This window comes from Emydura macquarii, unplaced genomic scaffold, assembly GCF_026122565.2.
Source record: "Emydura macquarii macquarii isolate MOO-44397 ecotype Brisbane River unplaced genomic scaffold, CSIRO-AGI_Emac_v2 contig_3135, whole genome shotgun sequence".
NCBI lineage: Eukaryota > Metazoa > Chordata > Testudines > Chelidae > Emydura > Emydura macquarii.
The window spans coordinates 54,927-61,183 of NW_027133272.1; positions in this window are offsets into that span (position 1 = coordinate 54,927).

Here is a 6,257-nt window from a genome sequence, read left to right on the forward strand (position 1 = left end):
AAGCAGCACTTGCTTCTAGTGTCTTATGGTGCTTTGCTTTGCCCCTTCCACCAGCTGTCCCTCCCTTCTGCCTATGCACAAGGAACTCTGGGACTGGTAGTTCTTGATCTTGATATGCTAGACCATGTCTTAGAGAGGAGCACAAATCTCTCTGTCTCTCAGTCTCAGACTACAAATCCTAGTTGAACTGCACAAGTACACACTCTCTATTCTAGAGATGGACCTGAGCTGGGCCAGCAGGCCCAGCAACTCACTGTCCACAATGTTGCTTGAGACTGCTCTAACACTGCTTCTGATTGGCTCCAGCAAATCTCACAAGATCTGAACAATAGATACAGATACAGTGAAATAAGTTTTTATAAATATCCTCAGGCATGATCTACAATTTAACCTCAATTTTTTCCTCAATGTAATGGAGGTTGCAGCATGGGCCAGGCCCCCCAGGGCCTCTTGGCCCCAGTAAAGTGTACCCTTTCCCCCCACCATGTGGGGGCCTGTGCTGGGGGATACATCTGTCTACCCAATTATTAAGACCAAAAATGCTCCTCTCAGGTCTGTGGAGATGTTTTGCTACCTAGGGAGTAGCTGTCACAGAACGCCACAGTGAATGATGACATTACCCATCACACAACCAAGGTCAGCTTTGCATTTGGAATGCTGTCACACCACCCATGGAATGAGATAGGTGTCAAAATAAGCTAAATGTCTATTGGGCACTCATGCGTACAGTGCTTCTATATGGTTGTGAGACATTGACAACATAGCGCCGCCACATTAGGAAACTTGTTCAGTTCTATGTGCACTGTCTTTGGTCTGTTTGCAGGGTCAAATGGTGGGACAGGAGTCCCAATATCGAAATCCTTCATCATTGTTGGCTGTCTGGCATTCCAAGCACGCTCATAAAAACTCACCTGCATTTCTCTGGGCATCTCGTTCATATGGTCAACTCAAGAGTACTTAAGGTCATATTTTATGGTCAGCTAAAGCCAGGCACCTTTTTTCATGGTGGTCAGTGCAACTGATATGAAGACACACTGAAGTAAAACTTGAAAGCATGCCAGTTTGTCCCCAGCAACTGGGAAGCAACAGCCCACGACTGAGCAAGGTGGCGGCAGATTTGTCATGTTGCCGCTGACTGCTTTGAAGAAGGCACATTAACACCTTATATTAAAAATATGGCCAGCACAAAGCAAGGATAAAACAGCCTGCAATGCTCACGGACAATCTTGTCTGTCCCACATGTAACTGTGTTTGCAGTTCTTGTGCTGGTCTGACCACGCAGGTCCGTGTTCACATATAGTGTTTGCTGAATCCCCATATGTCGACCTTGACGTGAGACTCCATCATCATCATCAGGTGTAACCTGACTGCACTTGTGCCATCCCTAACAAGCAACTGAACATGCGCCATTCCAAGACTGTAGAGGCTGAGCAGGATTTTCCCAGCAGTTGTTCCTGTGGTACTGGGCACAACAACTGAGAGCAGAGAGAACATCTTTTCTGTGCTCTCAGTGCCTAAATTGTGGGCATCCAGCCAGCCTGGAGGAGAAAGTATTACTCTGACTGTAAAACAGAGTGGAGAGGAACTTGGTGTGGGAGACTGAGACAAGATCCAGGGATAGCAGGACTGGGGGAGCTGGAGAAAGGAGTTATGGTGGCAGATTGGAGATTGAGACAGGCGAGAACAAGCATAGAGCTGGGCAATCAAGGCTGGCATCAATGGTGGAGCATAGGTAGAGTTGGTCTTGCACTAAGATAAGAAGCCAAGTAGGTTGGATGGGCTTAAGTTGTGGAGGGCATTGTGAGTAAGGACACAGCGTGTGTGTTTTGATGCACAGGTATGTCCACCAAGATAGAGAAAGGGGGGAAAAGGGGAGGGGCTTAGGGAGAATGATGAGGAGCTCAAATGAGGCCATGATAAATTTAAGTTGTCAGCAGAACACCAATCTAGAGATGTCAGAAGGACAGTCAGAGATCTTAGTTTGGATGGAGGGAGCCACATCCAAGCTGGAGAGGTAGATCTGACAGCCATCAGCATAGAGATGGAATTCAAATCCCTATCTGTGGATGAGAGCGACCAGAGATGGGGTGTACATGGAAAAGTGGAGAGGGCTGAGGACAGAGCCCTGAGGAACCCACAGTGAAACGGAGAGAGGGGAGATGGAAGACCTATCAAATGAGACACTGAAGGAGTGATCCAAGAGGTAGGAAGGGAAGAGAGTGTCAAAAGCCCAGAGTAGCAGGATTTTGAGAAGAAGATTATGGTTGGCATTGCTAAAGACAGCTAATAAGCTAAGGATGATGAGGATGGAGTGCCAGCCATTAAATCTAACCAGGAATAGGACATTGGAGACCTTGGTGAGAGCCATTTATGAGGAGTGCAAGGGCAGAATCCAGATTGGAAGGGGTTTAGCATGGAGTTGGAGGAGAAGACTTTAGACCAGCAGTTGCAGATGGCACTCACAGGGTATGTCTTCACTGCAGTTAACTTGGGTGATCAGTACCTGGGTTAGCCAGCCCAGGTGTGAGCTGTCTCACTGCAAAGCCACACCTGAGTTACTGTGTCCTCGCTGTTGCCCTCACCTGTATGTGTTGCTAGGTGTTTTAGGGGCCTATTGCATGGTATTTGGTGCTGCAGTAAGATGAGCCACTCTATGATTCTTTCCCAGTGAACTGTGGAAGCATTTGTCTGTCCTATCAGCACTTGAGTGATCTAGCTTGTGTCCTGAATGGGAAGGAGGCAGGTTACCAGCCTGAGTGAAAGTGGCACCCGGCTTTAGCTTCTACCCCTATCCCAGCCTTCGAGACTGGGTTTAAAGCACCACTAAGCCTGGGTGAGCAGGTTTGTTTGTGGAGGGAAAGGAGGCTAGGGGCAATCCCCAGCTAAGAGCCCCGGCTAACTCTGCAGTGCAGACAGACTCTGGCTAAGTTTGGAGATGATGATGAGGAAGTGGGTCAGGCTCGGGTTTCTGGATGTTGGGCTGTGGGGTTTTTAGGCTGGGAGAGACCAAGGCCTGTCTACACTGTGCAGGTGTGACAAACGCGAGGCTGTGCTTTTATACTTATTGACGCTGTATCTGGAGCTGTCTGGGTAGCAGAGCCGGGGGCAAGCAGGAAGGGGCCCTTTCTAGGAGTCACCTAACACCTGACACTCATGCGTCCTTACCAGACAATGCTGGAGTGAGCAGCTGTCATGGCTCCACCCTGCTCAGCTCAGCTGGATCCAAACTTCAGTCTGAGGAGTGCGGGGAATCAGCCTGAGAGTCCCACAGATGCACAGCAGGGTCTGTTAGAAGAATGTGCAGTGGTTCTGTTCCGTTGTAGTGAGGGGTCTGAGCAGATTACACTAAATAGTCAGGCAGGCGGTTTGTTGTTTTAACACCTTTTTCTTGTCTTCTCTCTAATGCTTTGTTCCGGTGTCTAAATACAAACATTTTCCACTGCAGTCAGGCTTGCCGAAGTGAGGGTGGTGAGGGGCCCAGCTGGGGGGTTTGGCACTGTGCGTGAGGGTCCCTCTAACCCAACCCTGAGGTCACTGCCTCCCTCCTGTACCCAGGCCTCTGTGCAGTCCACTACCTCCTCCCTGTACCCTGCGTGCCCCAATGGACAGTCTGTGGGCCTGCTACGAGTAGAAATCAGGCTCTTCTGATTTGACTGGATGCAGTTCTCAAACCGTCCAGCATTACAGACAGTCACATGAGGAAATGCCATTGAGTTGAGTGTAGAATTTGTTCTAAGAAGGCTGTTGGTCAATCTCCCTGGTCTCAGGTTCCAAAGGGAAGAAAGGCAGGGTGATAAGCAAATGGTATGCACTGGGCGGTGTATCTGGGTCCCAGTCTATGGGTGTATCTACACTTTGAGCTGGGAGTGTGGTTCCCAGCTCGAGGAGACATACTCGTGCCAGCTTTCATCGAGCTAGCATGCTAAGAGCAGAGTGTAGGGGCAGAGGCAGGAGATGCAGGTCGGGCTGCCTAACATTTCTGATGAGTTTGTACTCAGGGCAGTCAGCCCTTCCTGCCTTTCATACTGCTGCAGCTATTGTCCTATTTTTAGTGCCCTCGTTCTATCGGAACTAGCATGGGTGTGTCTATGTGCACTGGGAATCACACCCCCAGCTCCAGTGAGGTTATGATGCTTGTACTCAGCAAAGGAAACACTTTGTACACATAGAAGACAGTAACAGAACCACAAGTCAGCTGGAAGAGCAGGTCAGAACAGCCGAACCCATTGCAGAGCAAGTCATTTAAGCCAAGGGCTCAGTTGTCAGACCTGGGAGCCCAACTGCAGATGAGGCAGGAGTTACTGCAGGAAGAGATGTGCCAGAAACTGAGTCTAAATACCCTGGAGAAACCCAGCTTTAAGAAGAGTGAGGCTCTTTGAATGGTGCATAGTTCTGGGAGGAGGGCTGGGGACTCGTGATCATGGGAGGGGACAATTGTCAGCATTAGCACAGGGCCAGAACAAGGGTGGGGGTTGAGGGCTGTGACATGGAGCTGGCTGAGCCTTGGGGATTAAGCCAGCCTGCTGCCACCAGAGCTCTAATGAAGAGGAAAGCGGAACCAGCTGAGAGAGCCTTCAGGGTGGGGCTAGCAAGGAGCAGCTGTTGTGTTCACTCAGCGAAGCCCCAGAAAGGCTCACGGGAGAGTGGTGGCACAGGGAGGAGCTGCAAGGGAAGGGATGAAAGATCAGCCTGCAAGGGTGAAGTCACAGAGGGAGGCAAGCTGCCCTGATAAGGGACTGAGCCCTGATCTACATGTACCTGGAGAGTCGGCGTAGTCGACAGGAGTTACACAAACTATGCAGAGTACCTTGCGTAACTCCTATCGACTGCTGTGCTTCCCTTCTGTGCGCTGTCTTCACTGCACTGCGCCAACAGGAGCCGCGTTCCCATTGACACAGTGCTACACCACTTGAGGAGGTGGTTTTATTCAGTCAACTTCCTGAGTGATTGAGCGGGTCTACACTGACCGCTCAACTGATCTAGAAAGATCAATCTGGAGGCAGCAACTTTGCCACGGTCAGTATAGACATACCCTGAGACTACAAGACCCTAGCCTGGCACTGTCTATATATAGTTGGTGGTGGGGAGTCTGTAAATAAAGACACTGCTGGCAGAGCACGGGCTGCAGTCTGTGACTGCTTTGTGGGGCAGACGACTGGAGCAGAAAGGGGGCAAAGGTGAGAGGAACCCCTTACAAGGGGCTAACGAGGAAGGGTTGTCTTTGTACTCTGGAAAATGAACTAATAATTAAAACCCTGCAAAGGGGGCATCTTGTTCTCCATTGCTGTATCTGAGTAAATCTGTGCAAGATCCAAGAGGGTCGAGAAAGAAGTCAGTTGTCCTGCAAACCAAGCCGTGCCTGAAAGGGGCATGTTCAAAGTTGTTACCCTACAACCGGGTGACATGGCTGTTGGGGAGAGCACATGGCTGGGATGCCCCTAAGCTGCACCATTCCTTGGATTTGTGGCTATCTGCAGCTAGCAGAAGCCAGCCAGACCTCAGGACGTTTTATCTCACTTCAAGGGGACTGGCAGACCAGCCCCATGGAACACAAGGGTCAGCTTTACACCACCTTTGCAACCTTACTGGAGTGCATGTATCTAAGATAATGTTTTTACATTTTTCTCAGACTTAGAACTGCGTGGTCATGGTGTTATAGTGGTAGCTGATGGTCAAAAGTCTAAAAAATGTAAATCAAAACAAAGTCTTGTGTATGGGGTGAGCAGAAGAGGAAATGGAAGAAATGTGAAAACTACAGGAAACCTCAGAGTTGAGCACAGCGTAATGTAGATGAAATGTGTGCAAAGAGCTGTTCAGCTTCCTTTGTAGTTTTATGAACCTCAAAGAGATGTTTACCAGATGAGTATGAACCTGTGACCCCTGGTATTTCACTGTGAGAGCTGTTGTTTCAGAAATTCTAATGTGACAGTAAAATTAACTTCTCATTATTTCTGGGAAGTGTGTTCAACCTGTCTTCCATGCTCTCCACTCCACTGAAACCACTCTCACTAGGATCTTTAAAGACCTCTTCCAGGCCGAACCTCAGGGCCTCTCTTCCATCTTCATCCTGTTTGACTTCTCTGCTGCTTCTCATAATGTTGATCATACCTACTTCCTTGACATCCTGTCCTTGGATTTAAGACTGTCCTTGTGGTTTCCTCCTACCTCTGGTTGTTCCTCCTTCTGCGGTATCACTGGGCTTTGTCTTTGGTCCACTCCTCTTCTCCCTGGGCATTGTCATCCACTCACATAACTTC